Source organism: Rana temporaria, chromosome 11, assembly GCF_905171775.1.
Source record: "Rana temporaria chromosome 11, aRanTem1.1, whole genome shotgun sequence".
Taxonomy (NCBI): Eukaryota; Metazoa; Chordata; class Amphibia; order Anura; family Ranidae; genus Rana; species Rana temporaria.
Window position 1 is genome coordinate 55,207,516 of NC_053499.1, and position 17,284 is coordinate 55,224,799.

Consider the following 17,284-nt stretch of genomic DNA (forward strand, 5'->3'; position numbering starts at 1 on the left):
CGTTGGTGAATCGACGTAACTAGGTAATTTACATAGAATTACGCCAGTCGGATCTTAGGCTAATGTCGGCGTATATAGCTTTCTGAATACAGAAAGTAGATACGCCGGCGCAGCTTTGAATTTATGCGGCGTATCTATGGATACGCCGGTGTAATTCTTTGCTGAATCCGGGCCAGTGTTTTTTTTATCAGGTTGGAAGTCTATATAAGTAAAGCTAGCCTTACTTTTGCCTAGAGTAAGTGAGGGCCTCCAGGTTTTTTTTTTTTGTTTTTTTTTACATCTTTGTCCCACCGGGGAGATTTTCCTTCACTTCCTGTCCTATAGCCAAAACAGGAAGTGAGAGGAGATCTATTTGAAGTGAGTAAATCCCAGGTTGCTACCAGGGTCACCAGGACTAGTGTTCCCATTAGAAGATTTCCCCTCTTTTACTGTTCTGGGAACTACCCAAAATGTGGGGTTTCCTTTCACTTTCTGTTATAATGGTAAATATGACAAACAGGAAGGATGAAAATGAACACTGCACATCACCCTGGACACACCTTGAAACACGGTGATGGCAGCATCGTGATGTGGGGATGCTTTTCTTCAGCAGGGATCGGAAAAGCTGGTCAGAGTTGATGGGAAGAAGGATGGAGCCAAATACAGGGAAATCTTAAGGCCCGAAGACACAATCAGATATTCGGACAGCAATTGTGTGATGGACGTGTTTTGTCGGATAATCCAACCATCTGTATGCTCCATCGGATTTTTGTTGTCGGAATTTCCGACAACAAATGTTGGCTCTCAAATTGTCCGACAACAAATGTGTTCCGTTTGATTATCCGATCGTGTTTTCAAATCCAAAGTACAAACACGCATGCTCCAAACCAATGCTAACGATCAGACAACATTAGCAGAAGTTGCCCAAAGGGTGGCGCTAAAGAGCAGAAAAAAAAAGTTGTTTTGTGAAAGTTGGCTGAAAAAGTTCTGCCGTCTGTATGCAGAACAAGTTCACGGCCAACGCCCTTCGGACAAAGATCCACAGATTTGTCCGATGGAAATCTGATCGTGTGTATGAGGCTTTAGAAGAAAACCTTTTAGAGTCTGCAAAAGACTTGAGACTGGGGTTCACCTTCCAGCAGGACAACGACCCTAAACATACAGCCAGAGCTACAATGGAAAGGTTTAGATCGAAGCATATTCATGTGTTAGAATGGCCCAGGCAAAGTCCAGACTTAAAGGGGAGTTCCAGCCAATATTTATGTTTATTAAAAGTCAGCAGCTACAAAAAGTGTAGCTGCTGGCTTTTAATAAACAGACACTTACCTGCTCCAGCATTCCAGCGACGCGCCGGCCGGGGCTCCGCTCCTCTCCCCCCCTCCCCGGCCGGCGTCTTCATTGTCACTGTGGGCACCCGGCCGTGACAGCTTTCGGCTTCACGGCCGGGCACCCACTGCGCACGCGGCACTGCGCATGCGCGCTGCGCTGTTTGATTGGACAGGCGATCGCCTAGGACCTGTCACGTGTCCTATGCTATCGCCTACAGGGAGGGGCTGCCAAAAGGCGATCGCCTTACCAGCCCCTCGGCGGAAGGAGGAAGTGGGACAGGAAGTCCCACTCCTCCTGAAGCCCCCACTCCCCCCTAAAAAAATTACATGCCAAATGTGGCATGTAAGGGGGTGAGGAGTGGGATAAGCGGAAGTTCCATTTTTGGGTGGAACTCCGCTTTAAATCCAATTGAGATTCTGTGGCAAGACTTGAAAATTTCTGTTTACTGATGCTCTCCATCCAATCTGACAGAGCATGAGCTATTTTGCAAAGAAGAATGGGCAAACATTTCACTCTCTAGATGTGCAAAACTGGTAGAGATATACCCAAAAAGACTTGCAACTGTAATTGCAGCGAAAGGAGGTTCTACGAAGTATTGACTCGGGGGGGGGGGGGGGGGGCTGAATGCAAATGCACGTCACACTTTTCACATATAATTTTTTGTAAAAAAAATTGAACCATTTATCATTTTTCTTCCACTTCACAATTATGTGCCCCTTTGGGGTTTATTTATGAAAGGCAAATCCAATGGCTGTGATAGACCAACACACAAAGGGGGTTATTTACTAAAGGCAAATCCACTTTACACTACAAGTGCAAACTACAAGTGCAAAATGCACTTGAAATTGCACTGAAAGCGCACTTGGAAGTGCAGTCACTGTGAATCTGAGGGGTAGATCTGAAATTAGGGGAAGCTCTGCTGCTTTTATCATCCAATTATGTGCAAGCTAAAATGCTGTTTTTTATTTCCCTTGCATGTCCTCCTCGGATCTACAGTGACTGCACTTCCAAGTGCCCTTTCAGTGCAATTTCAAGTGCACTTTGCACGTGTAGTTTGCACTTGTAGTGCAAAGTGGATTTGCCTTTAGTAAATCATATCAAGGGTATTTTCCCCAATGGGGTTTTTGGGCAGCTCAATTAAAGTGGAGGTTCACCCTAAAAACGAATTTTTAACATTAGACTAAGCATAGTAAGGGCATTTACTTTCGACAGGTCTTTTTTTTTTTCTCTGTACATACCTTTATATTCTGATTTGGTCCAGGGCTTCCGCGTTCTGATGACTCCGGGACTGGGCATTCCTATCCCTGCCTCAGGGTTCCGATGACTGCGGGACTGGGCGTTCCTATCCTTCGGTTCGATGATTGACAGCTTGTGAAACAGGTGACCTGTCGCACAACGCACGTCACCAGATTTCCGGAAATAGCAGAGCTGCGAGTCGGCACAATATACGGCGCCTACGCCCACCGTGTAGAGCTGACTGCGCAGGCGCCGTATAGTGCCGACTCGCAGCTCGGCTATTTCCTGACATCTGGTGACGTGCGTTGTGTGACAGGGGACCTGTCTCACAAGCCGTCAATCATCGAACGGAAGGATAGGAACGCCCAGTCCCGCAGTCATCGGAACCCAGAAGCCCTGGACAAAAACAGAATATAAAGGTATGTACGGAGAAAAAAAAAATTACCTGCCAAAAGTAAATGCCCTTACTATGCTGGCTCTGCTAGATTTAATGTTAAAAATTTGTTTTTTTGGGTGAACCCCCGCTTTAATGAATTGTAGGCAGAATGTAAAAAAGAGGGTATTTATTGTGTAATAACATGTATAAAAAAGGATAAAGTAGTATTTAAGACATGAGTTACAATGTTACAAAAATGATTAAAATTCCATACATAGAGATAACAGAACAACAACAACAAGTGTCATACAGCTTGGCGTGGGTAGGTGCAAGCATAAGGCAGTTTCTAACGCGTTTCAACCCTTAATCAAGTCTTCTTCAGAGGTTGTGTAGTTGCTAGAAAAGATTTACAAAATGATTGAAATGTATTTACAACTCCTACCCCTCCTCCCCCCATTTTGGAAAAGGGGGGGATGAAAGGGGAGAAGAGAAAACATAAACAAATTTGCACAAAAATTTGAGAATTAAATAGCAAAGGTTACCGAATCAGTATGTATGGTTGGGTATGGAATAATCTGAACCGATCTCTTCCGTCAAATCACAGAGGACCCCCAAAGCACTTCCAAGCCCTCTGCATCCCCAACACAAAACCCCCCCGGCAAGTATTAGCCGTATGTGACTTACAGGGAATCATTGAATGGGGATAACACCACCGATGGTAGCAGACCAGGGGGAGGGCCTGGAGGGCTGTATGACACTTGTTGTTGCTGTTCTGTTATCTCTATGTATGGAATTTTAATCATTTTTGTAACATTGTAACTCATGTCTTAAATACTACTTTATCCCTTTTTGTACGTGTTATTACACAATAAATACCCTCTTTTTTACATACTGCCTACAATTCATTAATTGAGCTGCCCAAAAACCCCATTGGGGAAAATACTAGGGTTGTCCCGATACCAGTATCGGGACCGATACCGATACCAGTATCGGGACCGATACCGAGTATTTGCGGGAGTACTTGTACTCCCGCAAATGCCCCCAATGCCTGGCCGAATACTTGTGTCCCCCCCCTCGCCGCCGCAACGCACCGACGCCGCAAACCCACCGCCGCCGCCGCATACCGCAAAGCCGCCGCTGCCGCGTTAATCAGCGTGCGGGGAACATTACAGCTTTCGTTTGAATAGCTGTGTTTTCCCTGCCGCGCCGTGTATAGACACCCCCCTTGCTCGGGATTGGACGGATGATCTGTCCAATCCCGAGCAAGGGGGAGTGTCTATACACGGCGCGGCGGGGAACACAGCTATTCAAACGAAAGCTGTAATGTTCCCCGCACGCTGATTAACGCGGCAGCGGCGACATCATCTAGGTATGGGGGACATGGCTGGATATATGTGGGGGACATGGCTAGATATATGTGGGGCGACATGGCTAGATATATGTGGGGGGACATGGCTGCAATATGTGGGGGGACGTGGCTGCAATATGTGGGGGGACATGGCTGCAATATGTGGGGGACGTGGCTGCAATATGTGGGGGACATGGTTGCAATATGTGGGGGACATGGTTGCAATATGTGGGGGGACATGGTTGCAATATGTGGGGGGACATGGCTGCAATATGTGGGGGACATGGCTGCATATGTGGGGGGACATGGCTGCAATATGTGGGGGGACATGGCTGCAATATGTGGGGGGACATGGCTGCAATATGTGGGGGGACATGGCTGCAATATGTGGGGGACATGGCTGCATATGTGGGGGGACATGGCTGCATTTGGGGACACATTTAAAAAAAAGTATCGGTATTCGGTATCGGCGAGTACATGAAAAAAAGTAGCGGTACTTGTATTTGGTCCTAAAAAAATGGTATCGGGACACCCCTAGAAAATACCCTTGATACAATTTTCGGGGTGAGCAGCAATATCTCTCTACAGATATGTGTTTTCTTTTTCTACAATGCCTTTAGTAAATAACCCCCTTTGTGTTGGTCTATCACAGCCATTCTACAGGGGTTCCTCCAGAGGTTGCTAGGGGTTCCTTGAGCTGTGGCTGATGAACCACCTATTTGATGATGCTTACAGAGTTCAAAGTTCAGCACCACTAGCATGACACCAAATATCTTTTAGCTGTCTTTATGGGTGGCGTTCTGAGCACTGCTTTAAGGGGGACATGAATTGGTTTTAGTAAGGGTTCCTTCGAGACACGAAAATCATTTGTGGTGTTCCTGTGGTTAAAAGGCTGAGAAAGCCTGGTCCATCACATACAATCCCAATAAAATACATTCACAGTTTTGGTTGTAACATGACAAAATGTGGAAAATTTCATAGGGTATGAATACTTTTTCAAGGCACTGTACATGAAGGGGACTGCCTGCATGCAGATGCACAGAACACCTGGCAAAACATGATCCTCACATGGGTGTCTCACAAAAGTGAGTACACCCCTCACATTTTTGTAAATATTTTATTATATTTTTATATCAGTGACAACACTGAAGAAATTACACTTTGCTACAATGTAAAGTGGTGAGTGTACGGCTTGTATACATTTGCTGTCCCCTTAAAATAACTCAACACACAGCCATTAATGTCTAAACCGCTGGCAACAAAAGCGAGTACACCCCTAAGTGAAAATATCCAAATTGGGCCCAAATAGCCGTTTTTCCTCCCCAGTGTCATGTGACTCATTAGTCTTACAAAGTCTCAGGTGTGAATGGGGAGATGGTGTGTTAAATTTGGTGTTATCACTCTCACTCTCTCAAACTGGTTACTGGAAGTTCAACATGGCACCTCATGGCAAAGAACTCACAGAGGATCTGAAAAAACAAATTGTTGTTCTACGTAAAGATGGTCTAGGCTATAAGAAGATTGCCAAGACTATGAATAAGCACTAAAGTTTGGTATGAAACGCGTCAGCTTTTTACCCCGTCTGCTGTGGCATGCTTTTTGTGTGTTTTTTGATTTTACAATAAAAGCAATTTATTTTTGGAGTGCGGCTGTCCAGAGCGTTTTTCCTTTATTTTGCACCATTCTATGCATTGCCAGCACCCTTGGCTTTGGATCAGGTGAGGAGACTTTCTGATTAGTATCCCAGAGCGGTGATTTCTCTTTTTCAAGATTGCCAAGACCCTGAAACTGAGCTGCAGGGCGGTCAGGGCTGGACTGGGTATAAAAACCAGCCCTGGAAAAAATTCATACCAGCCCCATAGCATTATTATACGAGCCCAACAGCATAACTTTCTTGTTCATGAAAGGGAAAATCATGTATTTTGACACACATTGGAAGAGTGTATTATATAGAGATAAGACAGATATGAACGCACATAGGGCTTTCTATATATAAAAGCAAATTACAGTTAAAAGTGGTCAATCATCAAGGGGGAAACCTTTATATCAGTGCCCCCTTACATTATTGTATTCACTCCCCCCTTACATCAGTGATCCCTCCTCAGACTGGCCTAGCGGTGCTGTCGCTGACTACCTCTCAGGTGCACCTTGCAGGGCTCAGTCAGTTGGCTCCAGCTCGGTGGCTCTGGTTTTATCCTATAGTCTCCTCACCACAGTCCACACATGTCTGACTTCTCCCATGACCCCCATCCCGGCGGTGCTCCCACGCTTGACTCCTCTCCAGACTCCCTCAGAGACTGCAGACATGATACAGGAGATGTCAGTGGTTGCAGACATGATACAAGAGATAGTTAGAGACTGAGGACATCATACCAAAGATGGTAAGAGAATGCAGACATGACACAAGAGATGGTCAGAGACTGAAGACATGATACAGGAGATCAATGCGGCCTCACTGTGCCCATCAAATGCGGCCTCACTGTGCCAATCAAATGCGGACTCACTGTGCCCATCAATTGCAGCCGCACAGTGCCCATCATTGCAGCCTTACTGTCCATCAAATACAGCTTTACTGGGCCTGTGAATTCAGCCGCATTGTGCCCGTGAATGCAGCCTCACTGTGCCCATCAATGCAGCCTCACTGTGCCCATCAATGCAGCCTCACTGTGACAATCAAATGCAGCTTTACTGTGCCCATGAAATGCACTCACTGTGCCCATCATTTCAGCCTCACTGCCAATCAATGCAGCTTTACTGTGCCCGTGAATTCAGCCTCACTGTGCTTATCAATGCAGCTTTACTGTGTCCATGAATGCAGTCTTACTGTGCCCATGAATTCAGTCTCACTGTGCCCACCATTTCAGCCTGTGCCCTGAATTCAGTCTCACTGTGCCCACCACTGCAGCCTGTGCCCGTGAATGCAGCATCTCTGTGCCCATATATGCAGCCTTACTGTGCCCACCATTGCATCCTCACTGTGCCCGTGAATGCAGCCTGTGCCCTTGTTTTCATTCTCACTGTGCCCACCATTGCAGCCTGTGCCCACCATTGCAGTCTGTGCCCGTGAATTCAGCCTCACTGTGCCCACCATTGCAGTCTGTGCCCGTAAATTCAGCCTCACTGTGCCCACCATTGCAGCCTGTGCCCATGTTTTCATTCTCACTGTGCCCACCATTGCAGCCTGTGCCCGTGTTTTCATTCTCACTGTGCCCACCATTGCAGCCTGTGCCCGTGAATTCGGCCTCACTGTGCCCACCATTGCAGCCTGTGCCCGAATATTTAGCCTCACTGTGCCCACCATTACAGCCTGTGAATTTAGCCTTGCTGTGCCCACCATTGCAGCCTGTGCCCGTGAATTCACCCTCACTGTAAACACCATTGCAGCCTGTGCCCGTGTTTTTTATTCTCACTGTGCCCACTATTGTAGCCTGTGTCCGTGAATTCACCCTTTACTGTGCCCACCATTGCAGCCTGTGCCCATGAATTCAGACTTGTGCCCACCATTGCAGCCTGTGCCCCCTGTGCCAGTAAATTCAGCTTTTACTGTGCCCACCATTGTAGCCTGTGCCTGTGAATTCAGCCTTACTGTGCCAATCCATACCCATGACGGACATCTCCCATGTTGTATCAGCTGGGTCTCTCTCTCTCTCTCTCTCTCTCTCCTCCTGCCTTGTGTATAACTCCGCTGGGTCTATGTTCTGCAGCGGCGCTGTTACAAGGTCTTGCCCCCCTAGACCGGCTTGTGTGATAGGCGGAACCTTCAATCCACTATCACACGAGCCAGGACCTTGTAACAGCGTTTCCGCCGAACACAGACTCGGCAGCGTTATATACAGGGCAGGAGAAGAGAAAGAGGGGGAGTGTCTTGCCTACAGTCAAGCATGGTGGTGGGAGTGTCATGGTCTAGGGCTACATGAGTGCTGTCGGCACTGGGGAGCTACAGTTCATTGAGGAAACCATGAATGCCAAAATGTACTGTGATATACTGAAGTAGAGCATGATCCTCTCCCTTCAGAGACTGGGCTGCAGGGAAGTATTCCACCATGATAATGACCCTGAACACACCTCCAAGACGACCACTGCCTTGCTAAAGAAGCTGATGGTAAAGGTGATGAACTGGCCAAGCATGTCTCCAGACCCAAACAAGTTTTTTAAGTACTGAGGTTTGGCACCATTCCACAAGTGTGTGAAATTTTAAAGTGCGACATGTTCGGTATATATTTATTCGGCATAACATAATCTTTCACATTATACAAAAAAAAACGCATTTGAAAAATTCCAGCACAAATATCGTGTAACATAAAAGTTGCAATTACCGCCATTTTATTACCTTGGGTCCAGATAAAATTTTAGTGTAGGGGTGTTCTGAGTAACAGGACTAAGCAGAATATTGTCTTTATTGGAGGTCAAGGGGTTCAGATAAAGAGTCTTCAGTGGAGAGGGGGGCGTGGTTTGGACATGGCCGTGTGAAGACGCAGCTTTTAGGAGCTCCCGGCCCAGACCATCCCTTACCGGCTCTAACAGAGTAAAAATCGGCATGCAATCTGCCAAAAGGCGCAGGGGGAAAGCAGGATCCAGACTGACCCGATCAGGGGTGGCTGCGGGCGAGATCCAGCAGTATTTTAGGCTGAATCACAGCGCTTCTCCCGGAGCCCAAGCAACTGCACCGCGAGGCTCGCCACGTGGAGATCCTGAGGAGGCCCCAGACTGCAGCGAGTGGGCTGCAGCCCTGAACACCCCACCATCCCCGATCTGCTTGCCGGACCAGCCTACAACACCCGCTCTGGATATGGCCTCACCTGGGCAGCAACTAGACGGAGCTCAGCTGGAGCCGGACATCCGAACCCTGCTGCAGGCGCTCCCCACGAGATCGGACATCGAGGCCCTCATACTCCGCCTGGAGGAGACGCATCGGAGAGACATCCAAGAGGTGAGGGCGGATGTCTCTACCCTAGCGGATAGGGTGACCACGGGGGAATCCTCCTTTGCACGCCTGGAGTCCAGGGTCTCGGAATTGGAGAGAGCCGGTGATCACCACCGGGAAACAGCCATCGCACTCCAACTACACCTCGAGGAGATCGAGGACCGGAACAGGCGCAACAATTTGCGGATCCGGGGAGTCCCGGAATCAGTGGGAGCAGAAGAACTGGACCAAGCGGTGCAGACCTTGTTTAGGACGGTACTGGAGGACCCGCAGGGGGTCGTGGAAGTGGACAGAGCACACAGGACTCTGGGTCCCAGGTCGGAGGACCCGGAGAGGCCCAGAGACATAGTCTGCAGACTGCTACGCTACAAACAAAAGGAGGACATACTCCGCAGGGCCTGGGACCAGGGCGAGGTACCTCTGGAGGAAGCTCTAATTAAAATCCTGCCTGACTTGTCTGGAGCAACCCTGAGGAGACGGGCGATGCTGAGGCCTATCCTGGAGCTGGCGAGGCGAAGCGGCTGCACATACAGATGGAAGTACCCACTGGCGGTGACATTCAGGAAGGAGGGCAAGGCCTTTACGCTACAGACCCGGGCGGACCTGCCAGCGCTCTTCAGCTTCTTGGAGGAGGAACAGTTCCCGATGCCAGATTGGCTACAGCTGCTTCCGCGACCGACAGGGAGATCCGGGCCGTCCAACTACCGCATCCCGGCTCAGCCGCGACAACAGAGGGGCTGGAGAAGACGCAGAGCCCCACCGGGGGGAGAACACCGTGAGTAGGCCCTGGGCCACACAGAAATGAGCTCTGTTCTATCTCCCTTTGCCGCCCCATAGCTGCTTTTGCCCAGTTGATGACTGTACCATTGCCCCGCGCCTCCTTGTCCCCCCCTAGCTAGTGAGGCTAACCTACACAATATTTGATCCCGGCCGAGACGAGGGGGGGGGTTCCTTTATTGGGGTGGAATCCGGGTGGGAACGTTGGGGGGCTCTCTTCCAGGGTCTTCCGCCCTCTTCCCACGACCCAAGGATACTGCCCGGCAGCCATGAGAACCCCACCTCCCAAGTAATACTTGCCTTCATTACCCTGCGGCTGGGAGATGGTCCTATAGCACTACCCTGACGGGGACCGTGACGAGGAGCCCCTAGGCCGCATACCCCTGAGGACCTACCCACGGTACTGCGGTGATGAATCCCCCCCCCCGAAGAACAACATATCTCCTTATGACTTGGGGAGGATGGTGGACTTTGACCCTAAGGCGAGATGGTGCGGGGAACTTTGGGGGTACATTTGCTGCTCCCCACCCCCCTCCCTCCTGAAAACATGGGGATCGGTCCTCTGGACATGGAGGGGAACCCTTGGAGGATGGACGAATGCTTGAGGAGCTGCTGGCCTCATTGACCCCTCTGCGGAAGGCTCACAGGGCTCAGGTCCTGGTACATTAGAACTGTGATAAGGGCGAGTTCTTCGGTTGTTTCTTTGACTGGGGTGCGGATGGGGGGATATGAGCTCACTGTGATACCATTAGTTGCACGCCTGCCAATATTGAGCGAAGTGAGGGAGAGAGGGACCGAGATGATGATGTGTACACCTGCTTGATTCTGGTATTGCTCCCCCTCCTTTCACGACTGACCACTTCCGGTTGAAGTGCTTGGGAAGCTCGTGGAATGATGGCTGGCACTGCCTACACTATTAATACTGTTTGCACTATTTGAAAATTAGATCACATGTTACTTTTCATTTGCCTGTGTCCAATGTCTGTGTAGATTGGTTACCTACATTATAATGCCGTATTTTATCCTATCTATCTAGATAGCCGGTGGGGGATGGGAGGGTCGGGAGTCTCTCTTCCCGGCTCTGTACAACCCGTTACCCACTTAGGACTGCGCTCGACTACCAGTGCTCCACTGGTGAGCGTTACAGCTAAGGTTAGCTTAACTAGCTCTCTATATCTGCTGCACACACTAGTGCAGACCTCTTACTCTCACTCTAGCTCTACTGGGTTCTCTTACCCAAACTCTCAACCTCCCCTCTACCCCTCCTCTCCCCACCCCCCCCCCCGCCCCCAACATCTGAAAACATGGACGCGCTTACTATAATCTCGTTAAATACGAAGGGACTGAACACTCCGGAGAAGCGAAGAATGCTGCTTCATGACATGAAACGTCTGAATGCAGACATTGTGATGCTCCAAGAAACGCACTTTAGAGACAACAGTGTGTCCATACTGAAAAATAGATTTTACCCCACAGTCTACCACGCTGCGTACGCCAAGACGAAATCTCGCGGCGTCTCCATTCTGATTTCCGCAAGAGTGCCATGGACAGCCGCGGAGACTGAGACCGACACTGAGGGCCGCCACCTTTTCCTGAGGGGGATGATAGGTACGGAACGGGTTACATTGGCAAACCTGTACGCCCCGAACACCCACCAGGATAGATGGCTGAAACGCACACTGGACCGACTTACACAATTCACGACTGGACAGCTTATTGTGGGAGGGGACCTGAACGCAGCCCTGACTCCCTCAGAAGACACCTCCGCTGGGACATCCTCGCTCTCGAGGGAGGAACACCGACGCATCTCCACATCGTTGCATTCCTCACAACTCATAGACGTATGGCGGCTTTTCCACCCAGGGGAGAGGGACTACACGTTCTTCTCCAGGCCACATAAATCGTACTCACGCATCGACTACTTCTTAATCCCCCACAAGCACTTACACGCAGTCAAAAACACCACCATAGAGTCAATAACGTGGTCCGATCATGCCCCGATCTCACTGACGTACGAAATTTTGACAGCCCATGGAACACAGAGGCGACCCTGGAGGCTGAATGACAGCCTGTTACAGGACACGGACGTTATGGCGGACGTAGTTAGGGAGATCGGACATTATTTTCAAACAAATAGCACGGAAGATAGCGACCCTGCCATAGTATGGGAGGCGCATAAGGCGGTGGTTCGCGGGATACTGATCAAACATGGGGCTAGACTGAAACGACAAAGGTTAGAACAACTGACGTCCCTCCTTCAGAAGCTGCAGGGCCTAGAGGTAAGGCACAAACAAACCCCCTCGGCGGAACTGGGTTCGGAACTCGATGTGGTGCGTAAGCAGGTCACGGACCTGCTGCACTACAAAGCCAAAGCGGCCCTGCAGATTTGCAGGAGGAGAGTATACGAATCAGGGAACAAATGCGGGAAGATGCTGGCACGAGCTCTCCGTGAGCAAACCCTTGCGTCGTACATACCGCACGTCACCTCCACCGGGGGACATAAAAAGACATTACCCCACCAAATATCTCAGGAGTTCAGATCCTTTTACCAGACGCTGTATAACCTACCCCAGCGACCTCCTGACCCCGACAGGACAGCGGACTATTTAACGTCTTCTCTTATGCCAACTTTATCGACTGAGGCGAAGACGCTGTTGGAAGAGCCGATTACCCTATCGGAACTCCAACTGGCGCTGAAAACCGCCAAGGCAGGGAAGGCCCCGGGCCCGGACGGTCTCTCTGTGCCCTACTACAGGACCCTCCTCCCTGCTCTTGGGGAGCGAATGGTGTCCCTATTTAACCACCTAAGCATGGGTAAGACATTCCACGACTCCACACTTTTGGCGCACATAGCAGTAATCCCCAAAGACGGGAAGGACCCGAGCCAATGTGCAAGCTACCGTCCGATCTCCCTACTAAACGCAGATCTAAAACTTTTCACTAAAGTCATCGCCACGAGATTGCAACAACACCTCCCTGGCCTGATTCATCTGGACCAAGTGGGATTCGTCCCGACGCGGGAGGCCAGGGACAACACGATCAAGGTCCTTAATTTGTTACATGTTGCCAATACCACGAAGACGCCTTGCGTCTTCGTGAACACAGATGCCGAAAAGGCATTCGATCGGGTGGACTGGCAGTTCATGTTCGCCACTCTGAAACATATAGGCCTAGGCGAAAAAATGAGACACTGGATAGCGGCGATATATTCAAACCCGACGGCGAGAGTGAGAACAAATGGCATTCTCTCAGAGCCATTTGCCATCACAAATGGAACCAGACAGGGCTGCCCCCTCTCGCCCCTGTTGTTTGCGCTGTCGCTAGAACCCTTTTTGAATCACGTGCGGTTAAACACGGGAATTAAGGGGGTGGAGGTAGATAAAACACAATACAAAGTCTCGGCATATGCTGACGACCTATTGTTCTCGTTGACGGATCCGGGGACGTCTTTACCGAATTTGATGGCGGAGTTCGAGCGATACGGGGAAATGTCGAACCTCAAAATAAACTTGAGCAAATCGGTGGCGATGGGCCTGCGTATAACACAACAACAACTTTCCCACCTTCGGAGCAAATTCCGTTTAAAGTGGACAGAAGAGGCGCTGACCTATTTAGGAACTCGCATCCCACCCAGACTATCTCAAGTGTACAAACTGAACTTCCCCCCTCTTCTTAAGACCATTCAGGGACTACTGACGAAATGGACTAAGGGGCTACACTCCTGGTTTGGGAGGTGTAGCATACTGAAAATGACGATTTTGCCCAAATTTCTATACCTTCTACAAGCCCTCCCGATACTCATTCCAGCAGACTACTTTAGACAAGTATACACGACTTTCAAAACGTTCCTCTGGGGGGGAAAACATCCCAGGATACATAAGAAAATTCTCTCCCTACCCAAACGACTGGGGGGTATAGCGATGCCAGACATCCGAGCCTACTATTATGCGACACAACTAGGCCGACTTGTCGACTGGTGCCGCCATGGAGACGTCAAACTTTGGCCTGGATTGGAACAGGCCCAATGTGACATTCCCCTACAACGAGCCCCCTGGTGTCACGCCGCTATGCAAGGAGACGTCAGGCGACACCCGCTCATAGGAAACACCATCGCGGTATGCGCGCGGATTATGACAAGGGCGAACCTGAGCTCTCGAACTTCACCGTTACGTCCGGTGCTGGGTAACCCACTCTTCGAACCGGGAATACGAGATGGGAAATTTAAAGCCCTGAAGGCGTTAGGCCTTTACCAGGTGTCCCATTTCAGCGAAGCGGGAAGATGGAAGACGAAGACGGAGCTCATGGACCCGGGGGGAACCTACTGCTTAGATTTTCTAAGGACTGAGCAGCTGTCCCATTTTCTTGAAACGATGACACCCCCTCCCCCCGCGACAGGTCAGCCTCTCACGGTACTGGAGGAATGGTGCTCAGACACAGGGGTCCTGCCACATGCACTGTCCCTTGCACACGAGCTGGTAATTATGCCGAGGACTGATTACCGTCTCCCGTGTTTCACTGAGTGGGAACGATTGCTGAACTGTACATTCTCCGACAAGAAAAGGGAAAAAATTCTATCTCACACACATAAATCCTCCATATGCACCAGAATACAGGAGACCAATTACAAGATCCTAACCGGCTGGTATAGGACCCCAGACCTGCTACACAAGATCTTCCCTGCGACATCGGACAGATGTTGGCGTTGCATGGAAGACAAGGGCACACTGTTACACGTATTCTGGTCCTGTCCCCGACTCCGGAACTTTTGGACCGAAGTACGGCGGATAACGCAACAGTTTACGGACCGTGAGGTCCCTGATGACCCAGCATTCTTCCTTCTCCACGCGACTGACGCCCCCACGCGGGTGTACAAGAAATCGATTGTTCGCCATCTGTTGGATGCGGCCAAGGCCTGCATTCCAATACTTTGGAAGTCAACGCTCCCGCCGACTGTTGCCATGTGGTTGCAGAGAATAGACGAAATCAATAAAATGGAAGATCTCATCCTAACGAGTCAGGACAGACAGGAGGCCTATACAGATACGTGGCGTATCTGGAATATTTTTAAATACTCCGATGAAGGGGTAGCCCTCAGGGGCGGAAGTACCTCAACCTGAACTCCTTGATTTCGTCTGTGGTATGCTCTCTGGAATAGTTGCGGGAGGAGACACAGCACTAAAGCCCTTCCCGGTGGCAAATAAGAGACGAGGTCCGTAATCAACACTCCCCCCCCCCCCCCCCTTATAACTACCCATCCCACCCCTCCCTTTCAACTCTCCTCCATCTCCCTTTTCTTTGCCTGTATTTTCTAGGAGAGTGCTCGCTCTCTACATCTACCTCTATTCACCCTTTCTGCTTTCATTTTCTCTATAAATCTGAAAAGTCAGGGGATCGGGCCCGTGGGACCACGGTGACTCATTTGATTTTGAATGGGTGGGTTGAGGCACACATGCAGATAGAGGGGAACGTAAAGAGTGGGGAGGGCGACGCCGTGAGACGCGCAGCCATGTCCACATAAAGACGGACGGATAGCCGACCCCTCCGCTGTGATGATTAATATTACCCTATATTGTTTGAATTGTTCGGTGTTTTCCTTTTTTTTTTTTATTTAAGAAAAATCTGTACTGGGTGCCTTGATGTTTACCCCATTTACTGTACTGTTGTTTGTAATGACGCGGTGGTTCCTATGGACCCCCTTTTTCCCTGTTTATAAATAAAGAATTTAAAAAAAAAAAAAAAAGAGTCTTCAGTGCACTAAGGCCCCTTTCAGACTGGGGCGGGAGCTGCGGTGGCGGTATAACGCCGCCAAAAATAGCGGCGCTATACCGCCGGGATTGCCGCGGGAATCAGCCGCTAGCGGTGCGGTATTAACCCCCGCTAGCGGCCGATAAAGGGTTAATACTGCCCGCAATGCGCCTCTATAGAGGCGCATTGTGTGCGGTATTGCCGCGGTATCCCATTGTTTTCAATGGGAAGGAGCGGTGAAGGAGCGGTATACATGCCGCTCCTCTCACCACTCCAAAGATGCTGCTGACAGGAGATTTTTTTTGTCTCCCGCCAGCGCATCGCCTCAGTGTGAAAGCCCTCGGGCTTTCACATTGAGTCTGCAGTGAAGGAGTTTTTCAGGCGGGATAGCAGCGCTATTTTTAGCGCTGTACCGCCTGAAAAACTCCTCAATGTGAAAGGGGTCTTAGGGCAGCACTCGAAAGAGACAGCAAAGTCTAGAAACAAGATAAACAATAAAGAGGCGCCTCTAAGTGCAATATTGAGGCTGGATTCACACTAGTGCGGTGCAAATTCCAGCTCTGTTATCTATGCAAAGAGATAAGAGAGCTGTTCAGCAGATCATCTCCGTTTTAGCTGCGAATTTGGAGACCTGGGAGAGGAGAGGGGGAGGGGGGGAAGTGTATTGAGGAGAATGAGAGAAATCCTGATGAGAAATGAACACATCTGCGAATCAGATGCGTGCCCATAGAAGATAATGGGCCTGAATTCGCACCTGAGCCGCACCGCAATGCCTAGAAAACGCACACGTTTTTTGGGCAATGCACAGTGCGAATGCATCTCACATATGTGAACCAACCTCATTAAAATCAATGTATTTTATGTTATGCAAAATGGATGTGGTTTAAACCGCACTTAATTCGTATTGGTGTGAACCGGACCTGAAAAACATTTGGGGCCAGATTCAGAGAGAACTTACGCCGACGTATCTGTTGATACGCCGCATAAGTTCTAGGATGCGCCGTTGTATCTATGCGTCTACTTCACAGTACAAGATACGCCCGAATTTTGACTTTTACGACCAACATAAGTCTCCTACGCCGTCGTATCTTGGGTGCATATTTACGCTGGCCGCTAGAGGCGCTTCCATTGATTTACGCATCGAATATGTAAATGAGCAAGATACGCCGATTCACGAACGTACTTACGCCCGTCGCAGTAATCTACGCCGTTTACGTAAGGCGTACGTGAATGGGGCTGGGCGTAAGTTACGTTCACGTCGTACGCATTGAGCCGTCGTATCTTAGGGAGTATATGCGACGTGATTCTGAGCATGTGCGCGCATGCGCCGTTCGTACGGCCATTCATTTACATGGGGTCACGATTCATTTTAATACAACACGTCCACTACCTGCCTACTTTGAATTAGGTTTACACCGGCCTATTTACGTTACGCTGGCGTAAATATGGGAGCAAGTGCTTTGTGAATACTCAGCTTGCCTCTCAATGTTACGTTGGCATAGCGCATATGAGATGCGCTACGCCGGCACAAAGATACGACAATGTACCTGAATCTGGCCCTTATTATCTC